This window comes from Schistocerca piceifrons, chromosome 8 (assembly GCF_021461385.2).
Source record: "Schistocerca piceifrons isolate TAMUIC-IGC-003096 chromosome 8, iqSchPice1.1, whole genome shotgun sequence".
Classification (NCBI taxonomy): Eukaryota; Metazoa; Arthropoda; class Insecta; order Orthoptera; family Acrididae; genus Schistocerca; species Schistocerca piceifrons.
The window spans coordinates 455,736,847-455,747,789 of record NC_060145.1 but is presented as its reverse complement, the minus strand read 5'-3'; the positions used below and the strand labels follow the sequence as shown (position 1 = coordinate 455,747,789).

Sequence of the window (10,943 nt, the reverse complement as noted above, 5' to 3'; positions counted from 1 at the left end):
GGGAAATTCCATAGATTAAGATAAATGAAAAAAAACTGTAGATTTAAATCTGTGCGGAACCCTTTAACTCCATGTTGTTGTTGTGGTCTTCAGCCCAGAGACTGGTTTGATGCAGCTCTTCATGCTACTCTATCCTGTGCAAGCTTCTTCATCTCATAGTACCTACTGCAGCCTACATCCCTCTGTATCTGTTTAGTGTATTCATCTCTTGGTTCCCTCTACGATTTTTACACTCCTCGCTGCCCTCCAATGCAAAATTTGTGATTCCTTGATGCCTCAGAACATGTCCTACCAACCGGTCCCTTCTTCTAGCCAAGTTTTGCCACAAACTCCTCTTCTCCCCAGTTCTATTCAGTACCTCCTCATTAGTTATGTGATCTACCCATCTAATCGTCAGCATTCTACTGTAGCACCACATTTCGAAAGCTTCTATTCTCTTCTTGTCTAAACTATTTATCGTCCATGTTTCACTTCCATACATGGCGACACTCCATACAAATACTTTCAGAATCAACTCCTTAACACTTAACTCTATACTCGATGTTAACAAATTTCTCTTCTTCAGAAACGCTTTCCTTGCCATTGCCAGTCTACATTTTATATCTTCTCTACTTCGACCATCATCAGTTATTTTGCTCCCCAAATAGCAAAACCCCTTTACTACTTTAAGTGTCTCATTTCCTAATCTAATGCCCTCAGCATCACCTGACTCCATTATCCTCGTTTTGCTTTTGTTGAAGTTCAACTTATATCCTCCTTTCAAGACACTGTCCATTCCGTTCAACTGCTCTTCCAAGTCCTTTGCTGTATCTGACAGAATTACAATGTCATCGGCGAACCTCGAAGTTTTTATCTCTTCTCCACGAATTTTAATACCTACTCCAAATTTTTCTTTTGTTTCCTTTACTGCTTGCTCAATATACAGATTGAATAACATCGGGGAGAGGCTACAACCCAGTCTCACTCCCTTCCCAACCACTGCTTCCCTTTCATGCCCGTCGACTCTTGTAACTGACATCTGGTTTCTGTACAAATTGTAAATAGCGTTTCGCTCCCTCTGTTTTATCCCTGCCACCTTTAGAATTTGAAAGGGAGTATTCCGGTCAACATTGTCAAAAGCTTTCTCTAAGTCTACAAATGGTATAAATGTAGGTTTGCCTTTCCTTAATCTTTCTTCTAAGATAAGTCGTAAGGTCAGAATTGCCTCACGTGTTCCAACATTTCTACGGAATCCAAACTGATCTTCCCCGAGGTCAGCTTCTACCAGTTTTTCCATTCGTCTGTAAAGAATTCACGTTAGTATTTTGCAGCTGTGACTCGCTAAAGTGATAGTTCGGTAATTTTCACATCTGTCAACACCTGCTTTCTTTGGGATTAGAATTATTATATTCTTCTTGAAGTCTGAGGGTATTTCGCCTGTCTCATACATCTTGCTCACCAGATGGTAGAGTTTTGTCAGGACTGGGTCCCCCAAGGCTGTCAGTAGTTCTAATGGAATGTTGTCTATTCCCGGGGCCTTGTTTCGACTATGGTCTTTCAGTGCTCTGTCAAACTCTTCACGCAGTTATCTCCCATTTCATCTTCATCTACATCCTCTTCCGTTTCCATAATATTGTCCTCAAGTACATCGCCCTTGTATAGACCCTTTATATACTCCTTCCACCTTTCTGCTTTCCCTTGTTTGTTTAGAACTGGGTTTCCATCTGAGCTCTTGATATTCATACAAGTGGTTCTCTTCTCTGCAAAGGTCTCTTTAATTTTCCTGTAGGCAGTATCTGTCTTATGCCTAGTGAGATAAGCCTCTACATCCTTACATATGTCCTCTAGCCATCCCTGCTTAGCCATTTTGCACTTCCTGTCGATATCATTTTTGAGACGTTTGTATTCCTTTCTGCCTGCTTCATTTACTGCATTTTTATGTTTTCTCCTTTCATCAGTTAAATTCAGGAGAGAATCGCCCAGAGTGGCCATAGCCTAAACATGGACCTGGATGTAGGCATCACGACAAAGCTGGCCGAGCAGGTGAGCTCCGACTGGTGCTGCCGCGGCGCGGCGGCGCGGCGAACCTTGGCGCTATCGAGCGCAGCGCGCTGCGGCTGAGCTCTGGCCGGCGTCCACAGGTTGAGTGGCGACCGTGGCAGGACGGCGCGGAGCGGCAGGCGGCAGGCGGCAGGCGCCAGGGCACCTCGCAGGAGACGAGTCCTTCCGCGCCAGCGCCGCAACACTCGACTGCCAGCGCGGTAAGTCGTCGCACGTGCACCCTCCGAACACGTGCCAGACACATGGTACCCACACCGCAGACGTGCGGTCCATTTCCTTGCGGTGCACGTGATCCTAGGACAACTGTAAATATCAACGTTGTCATACAAATTCCGGCAGAAACCTGATTTCTTACACGGAATTTGTGAGGTTGGATATGCAAAGGTGGGAGCGAATAACTGCACTGTCAACACATCTTATGGTACCTTAGTTACACAGCTATGACATCGTAGTTCCAGACACTTGACATTGCCAAAATTTCCTATACGCCAGATATATCGTGGTTGAATGTGAAAAGAAGTTGTTGGCATATGTAACACTACAGCCAGCTTTTTTATCATGCTTTAGTTATAAGGCCACGTGAGCACACTGTGATAAATATCCGTGTGTTACGTTTTGAAACAATAGACATGTGGAATTCATGAAGGAAAATTTTAAGATCTACCTCAAGGTTCAAACTACAGTCGAAACCGGTTATAACGACCTCGAAGACACCAACAGTTTGCTGAAAGACGCACAAACTGGGTTTTTGCTTTATTTCTTGATAAAAATGTTGTATCTGTAAATTTTAGACCGCTATTGAGTAAACACCTCAAAAAGTAGGTAGTACAACAATAGTATGTACAATGTAGTATTTGTGGAGAGGGACTGAAGAGAAATTTTTCTTACGTTTATGCAGCACATATAGCAATAAAATGCCAGCAAAATGTAAAATCCTTTAATAAGTGAAGAAAGAAGTAGCAATAACATAAACTGTTCATTACTGTCGAACACGGTGTTGATTAAGAATGAGGTAAGACGTTGCGTATACTTAAAGCTTACTGTAAGTGCTTTGTAGTATAATAGTCATGAATGACACAACTTAGTTCCAGTCACTGTGTTACAAAAATTAACCAACAGTGGCCGTGCGGCTCTAGGCGCTGCAGTCCGGAACTTCTACGGTCGCAGGTTCGAATCCTGCCTCTGGCATGGATGTGTGTGATGTCCTTAGGTTAGTTAGGTTTAAGTAGTTCTAAGTTCTAGGGGACTGATGACCTCAGAAGTTAAGTCCCATAGTTCTCAGAGCCATTTGAACCATTACATTTTCTCCATATGGTCACGATCAATGGGCCACCCTGTATAGTTAAAATATGGCTACCCGGCCATTGACCTTCTTCGTCTGTGCGATTGCGCACAGGTTGCCCGAACTCTTACGGAAATCGTCACCTTAGTGTGCGTGAGAAATGAGTGGATGGGCAAATATCTATTAGGAACATTACGTATGTAGATTGTGGACAGTTGTGAATGTGGGGCTCACGGGAAGGGTGCAAGGGATAAGTCCCTGCAGTCGCGCTATTCATCTGTGTCCTCGGTGGCTCAGATGGATTCAGAGGGCTGCTCGCCCTCTGTAATAAAAAAAAAAAAAACTGAGTAAAGGAATCAACGATCAACCTGAACGGATGTCTTGTGACGTCCGCCCAGACCGAACGCAACGAACAATACCGAACAAAATGGGGAAAAAATGGATAGAGCGTCTGCCATGTAAGCAGGGGATCCCGGGTTCGAGTCCCGGTCGGGGCACACATTTTCAGCTGTCCCTATCGACGTATATCAACAACACCTGTCGGCAGCTGAGGGTTTCAATTAATTATCATTTTTTCAGAGATAATGGGCTTTTTAGATGATCTTTTATACGTAGTGGACGCTGGTTTCAAAAATGTAGTTCGCTTAGCTCAGTCAGGTTTTGGTTCTTTGCTGCCTTAACATTTCGGTAGTGGCCTATTAGATGTATAGGCCATTTAAGTGTTCGAAATTTTTACATTTATTATCACAAAGCAGAATTATTTGAAGAGATCCCTTACAGTGGCAGTGAGCAAAGAAAGTAGGGCTTTTGCTTTCTTAAAACGGAACTTTCCACATCTCGGGTGGGTCAACTTAATGCAGGATTTTTTTACGGTGCTCAGATCTGCGAGCTTATGAAAGATCCACAATTCAATAACATTATGGAGTATACAGAGAGAAATGCTTGATCGGATTTGAAATCAATAACAAAAAAAACCCTTGGAAACTATAGGAGATAGGAGCATGAAAATACCACCGTGGAACTCCTACAAAATTTCCAGGTTCTTGGTAGTTGTGTGTTAATAAAGATGTACTTTCTCAGCTCATATTTAGATAACGTCCCTGACTACTGTGGAAATTATACTGAGCAGCAGGGTGAGCGTTTTTATAGAGATGTTAGAGTGACGGAGGAGAGGTACCAGAGTCGCTGGGATCTGAGAATATATGCAAACTATTGTTGGAGCCCCAAGAGAAACGTTACAGATGTAAACCCATCACTGTCTTCCATAAAACGATGCTAGTGTGTGACCTGATACACTTAATTTAGACTTAATCCAAACGCAATGCCGTCTTCAAACCATGATCAACATACACACTGATGAGGCAGAACATTATGACTACCGACCTACTATCGATATAAACCGACCCAGGTGATAGCAGCGTCACGTGGCGAGGAATGACTGCCAGTCAGGCAGACGCGTGGGCCATACAGTACCAGCAAGAGTGCTGCCCGTTTGGTAGAATGGTGGAGGGCAATTTGTGATGGCCTCGAGGCTCGGCGCGAGCATTTCGGAAACTGCGCCACTTGCTGGGTGTTTGAGGAATGCTGTGGTGAGTGTCTTCAACATGTAGTGACATCACATCAAGATATTGTGGGATTACATAAATCATTACAGATTTCGGACGTCGTAGACTGGGCATATTCTGGCAGGCCTAACATCAGACTTTAATGCTGGGCAGGGTACAAGTGTGTGTGAACGCACAGTGCGCTTAAGGATGAGCCTCCGCAGCCGTGCATGTGCCATTGTTAACAACAGCACATCGGCAATTACGACTGAAATACGCACATGACCATCAGCACTGGACGTTGGCGCAGCGCAAGGGCATTGCATGAGTAGCAGAGAGATTGGGGTGCTGGTGCAATTTTGATATCAAATTGATGTCAAATAGGTATGTGAATTAATTAAACTGATCAGTTAATTCCTCCCCCTGAACAAGCTTACTCCCATCCCCCACAACGCCCACCCCCGCTCTTGGATGACGTCATGTGTTTTGTGAGCCCACACGAGGGCTCCACCACCCCCTTTCGCCCCTCTCCACTGCCTCCCACCTTCCTCCACCTACCCTATTGGCGGGAATTTCGCATTTTGGCGGGAAATTCAAATTTTGGTGGGAATTTCTTTGTCCCCAGGCTGTGCTGAACTAACACTCCACCCACCACCCGGGAATTGGCGGGAAATTAATAAAAAGGCGATACCCTTTCCAGGACTCGAACCCTGGTCCTACTGGATGGAAAGCCCAAGTGACCCTTCGACACATGGAAACTGTCCAGATGCAAGAGAAGGAAGGGTTAGTGTACTTTATTTATTTTAGTTGGGAAACTGATGTAAAGATCAGTCCTAATTGTCTAATTAATGATAAAGATTGGGTCTAATTACAAACTATATGCATTACACTACACATGGGCTGCCTAAAATCGCAATATAGCTCAAAAATAGACGATACCATATAACTGGTAATATCCATCTGGGAACAAATTTCACAATACCATTCGAAACTAGTGACAGACGCACTCAAACTCTACCCTTCACCTACAAGCCAGTGGGAAAAATGCTGGGGCATACCATTTTTATTTATTTATTTCCTTTTGGTGGGAAATACATTCAACTGACAAGATGCTGGTGTCAAACAGAGAGGGGTTTAATAAGTGTTTACCTGTAAGCACACTGCTGAGAACTGTATCTATCGCTGTTTGGTGTCAAGAGTTCGCTGCAGACGCCTGCTCAACAGTCAGCATGCAGCCCAGGTAATCGAAGACAATACATGTTACCACAAATGATCGAAAAAATGCACCACTGTTCTAATTGCGCTTCGAAATTGTCGTGAAAAAACCAGCACTCGTGATGAATGGATCATAATGCAACACATGTAGTGGGGATAATCGGAGTCCCAAAAGACTGCATATGTGGCGGTAGTTAAACGTGCAATCCCCTCAATAGGCGAACTGCCAAAATTCAAGGCCATCTTATCTCCTCTCATCCCTCCCCTGCCTCGCTTCCTTCATCGAACCACTTACAGGGGGGAGGGGGGAGGGGGGGAGAGGGGAGGGGGGGGAGGGGGGACGACGACGACGACGACGACGACACAGGCTCTTTCAAACTGTCAACTGCTGGCGTTCCAGCCTTGAGGAGATTGTCATTTGCCATCACAAAAGCAGGTATAGTTAACTAAACACTAGGAGATAAATGGTTGGACGCCCCAAGTTCAACTGGTTCGTCTAAAATATAGCAACACAGCTCCGAAACGCTGCCGTCTGCTCGGAGTGCAGTTGTGTCCAACCGAGAATCTATTAAAAAGGAGGACACAATCACGGGGGTAATAAATGTCTTCCTTCCACCAAAATAGGTGCAGTACATTTTATTTTAGTTGCATGAGCAAAATCGGCGACATCCAGCGAGGTGCAGAGACATGGCCACCCTACATAAAATCGGGAAAAAACTTCCTCTAAATTTATACAAAAATTACCGATCACCACAGAACGTCCTTGTTATTTCGAAACCGTTTACGCAGTAAAGAAAAGGCGTGAATTTAAACTCCGAAGAAAAAACGTTTATGTTAAGCAATTTCCTTCAGCTGGATGGACAAATTACACGACCTGAGAGCGTCTCTCGCATTCAAATCAAAGTTTATAAATAAGCTGTCATGCACATGTGTATTGCAAACATTTCATACATGTGAAATAACATGTCAGAAAAAAAACACTGTCATTTCTAGAGTCCAGGCTATAATGCAGGCTATAATGCAAGTGGTGTCTACTTTATAATTACACATTATGAAGTATGAAATAAGACAGGACGTGTGGTAACACGCAATCGTGACGATAATAACAAAAACAGTGGTGATTCCTTGAGAATAGATACAGTGGATTGCTATTAGTTTTATGAACAAAATTTGTGTAGTTTTGAGAGAACTATCTGCATTCCTTGTAACATAACCTCCTATAAGGCCAGCCGGTGTGGCCGAGCGGCTATAAGCGCTACAGTCTGGAACCGCGCGACCGCTACGGTTGCAGGTTCGAATCCTGCCTCGGGCATGGATGTATGTGATGTCCTTAGGTTAGAAAGGTGTGAGTAGTTCTAAGTTCTAGGGGAATGATGACCTCAGAAGCTAAGTCCCATACGGCTCAGAGCAATTTGAGCCAACCTCCTATAAGATTTTACCGCATCTCTCTCTTCTGATATGTCGAAAAACAATTACCGTCTACTTGTTGTCATCTAGAACATCACATATAAATGTATCGCCCCATTATAGCTGGAGGCCAGTGATCGAAGTCGTTTGCACAGATCTGCACAAAGTTCTGTCGTCTGTACTGGAGGAAGGCCATATCCCACAGACTACCAATCATGCGAGAGGGTTCTTGTATTGTTCCTTCATAAGCAGTTTAATACATCGTTTTCTCGGTTGTAACACATCAAAAATGGCTCAAATGGCTCTGAGCACTATGGGACTCAACTTCAGAGGTCATCAGTCCCCTATAACTTAGAACTACTTAAACCTAACTACCCTAAGGACATCACACACATCCATGCCCGAGGCAGGATTCGAACCTGCGACCGTAGCGGTCTCGCGGTTGCAGACTGTAGCGCCTAGAACCACTCGGCCACACTGGCCGGCTGTAGCACATCCAATCAGTGCACACCACCATACACTTCGCTTTTTCTACCATGACTTAGAGGTCTGTGTCAGCTGCTGCTAAAGCGACATTAACACGTTTTGATCCTTTGGCTCTCAAAGAAAGTTGGACATCGTGAGGTGTAAACTATACAGCTGCCACAGCACACACGTTGGTAGAAATAAAACACAGAGGCGATGTTCCTCATTAACAAAGATGTGGAAGACACGCAACGTATGGAAACTGGAAGAGTTTGTGGTATTGTAGAGCGTTTCCAACAGCTATCCGAAGGTGATGACTTGGACACTTAATCTCATGTTCCCCAGCGACAGGGTAGCGGATGTCTCGGTGTTCCATTCGAAGAGCATTGTTCCCTTATTTCACAGTCACGTACAAGATTACTGTTCGAGTGTTGACCATCGCCGGAAGGTGCTGTTCACAACACGCGAGAGGTAGTGCAAAAAAAAGAGGTACTGTTATCTTATTTGTGAAAGAAGAATAAAAAATTAAAAATAGAAACATGTGGAAGGCATCGCACCATATGGAAACAGGACGAACCTGCAACATTGAGGAACAGCTGTGTGAAGGTGATGACTTCTACATTTAATCCCACGCTCCCCAGCGACAAGTAGCAGATATGCACTGTTCCGCCAAGGCTCCCTCCATCTCAACATTGGCGTGTCAGTCAGTCGTTATACGGTAATCAATAGCGTGACCAGTAGACACATAGGATGGGAAAGACATTGGTGGTATGGAACAATGTACGGTAATACATTCCGCAGTTGATAGCGAGATCAGTCTTAGCAATATTACCTGTTGTACTGTAATTTTAACGCCAGTCAGTGACACAGTAGAACACGTCCCAATTTCTGCATCATCGCCAGATCTCCACTATTTTACAAGTACCATATACTAGATTTTCGAATGCAGATAGATGACTGTGCAGTAGAATCGTTCGATCGTTTTGATCAAAATATACCAGTTGTTCCGTAACTGCAACGCCAGCCAATGACAAATGGCTCTAGGAACTATGGGACTTAACATCTGAGGCATCAGTCCCCTTGACTTAGAACTACTTAAACCTAACTAACTTAAGGATATCATACACATCTATGCCCGAGGCAGGATTCGAACCTGCGACCGTAGCAGCAGCGCTGTTCCGGACTGAAGCGCCTAGAAACGCTCGGCGACAGCGGCCGGCAGCCAATGACACAGCAGAATACTTTCCAGTTTCTGCATCATCGCTAAATCACCGGTCCACTATTTTACAGGTACCATATAATAGATTGCGAATGCAGCTAGATGACTGTGCAATACATCCATTCGATCATATACACGAAAGTATACCACACAGCGTCCTATACCGACATCAAAGAGGTTATCTACATATTTTCAGCGCATCGATCATAGAGCAGAATTTACGATTACGAGTGGCGATAATTCCCTGTCTGGACGGGAGCTACAAAGTACTGTCGCGTTCGTAGGATAAAGTCACAGATTGACGGGTACCTCCCACATTTTCCTAGACCAATCCTTCCTTACCCACGGCAGCCATCCAAAAGCACAGGATCTCCCCAGAGGCGTGCGTGTCGAGGAGGGTTGCACCTCTTATCGGTGTATAGTAGACATGAGAGTGTTGCGTTGGTATAACACACAATAAAGAAGAAACTAGTTGGTTTATACATGACGGAAGTCAAGACATATGGAGTTTGAAACATTTCACGTAAATCAACTGTGCAATCAATTCTGAAGCATTATTCCACTGTGCAGAGTTAGTACCAGGAAGGTACCGGCATGAGAGAAATGATCATAGAGCATAAACGCACACTCCGATGATTACACGGTTCTGCACCTGAAAATGTTATGTTGTTAAAGCCATGCGGTTTCCACAGTATACGTAATGAGGATTGCAACGCTCTTAATACTCTCATGGAGGACACATGTGTCCAACATCAGACATACAGCCATCCATCCGGCAAGTATATAACCCCAATCACTGCGGTCACAAATTATAAAATGATAAAACTGCTTCCGTCTACACTTTTCCGGTATTCTAGGGAGGCAACGTGAGTGTGTATTCACTCCTTGAACTGCTTATAAATCAACTAGAAGGAAGTCTGGAGACTGTTATTCTGTCTCTTAGCAAATTAATCGATTTTAGACGTCTCTTTAAGTACCCTCAATCACACGTCAGTCGTGCATATTATTAGTAATAGTTGTAGTATCGATTTTGACAGATGCGGCTATGTCTCACTAGGAAATAGAGCGAAGAAGTACTGAATTGAATATTTTCGATGGCTGATACATTGAGGTACCACGCACACATTGCTGCAGGAAAATTCACATGAAGAAGCAGGAGACGTAAAAGTCTTATTGCTGTTATGCTACTGTTATGCACGGCCCTGGTAGGATTCCTCTTGCACAAAGAAATCCTGGCCTCTTGTTAGACAGTTTTGATCATGTGTAGGGTAATATGGCAATTTCCTCCTAACGCCACACCTCTCGGGTATACCCCCTCACACAATTAAAGGTGATATATGGTGATATATGTGACTTCGATCAACTCTGATAGAGAACACGCTAGGGAATGGCTCAAGTCTGATAAACGCAACGATTCTTCTCTTTAATACTTATGGGATAACATTGTTTGTGAGATCCAGCCATAATTCGGAATCATATACGAGGTGCGGCTAGAAAAAAACCGGACTGATGCTGGAAAGCCATAATTCGGAATCATGTACGAGGTGCGGCTAGAAAAAAACCGGACTGATGCTGGAAAAAACATTTATTTACAATTATTTACAATTTCATGTTATCTCCTTCAATGTACTCTCCTCCTCGGTCTCTACACCGCTCCATACGAATTTTCCAGTGTTCATAGCAATGGTGCAGATCATTTTCGGTAAGTCCATACATTACTTCCGTCGCTTTTTCTTTTACTGCTTCAACAGTCTCAAATCTAGTTCCTTTC

The 10,943-nt window shown here is 43.9% G+C and overlaps 1 protein-coding gene across 1 annotated transcript in view; it reads left to right on the top strand.

The window, feature by feature from the left end:
- The first annotated feature begins 2,134 nt into the window (after positions 1-2,134).
- The window catches only part of LOC124712446 (popeye domain-containing protein 3-like), a 250,260-nt gene continuing 241,451 nt past the window's right edge, over positions 2,135-10,943 (top strand). Inside the window, exon 1 of the mRNA XM_047242741.1 lies at positions 2,135-2,240. The gene's annotated coding sequence lies outside the window, so the exon portion shown is untranslated. The remainder of the gene's footprint in view (positions 2,241-10,943) is intronic.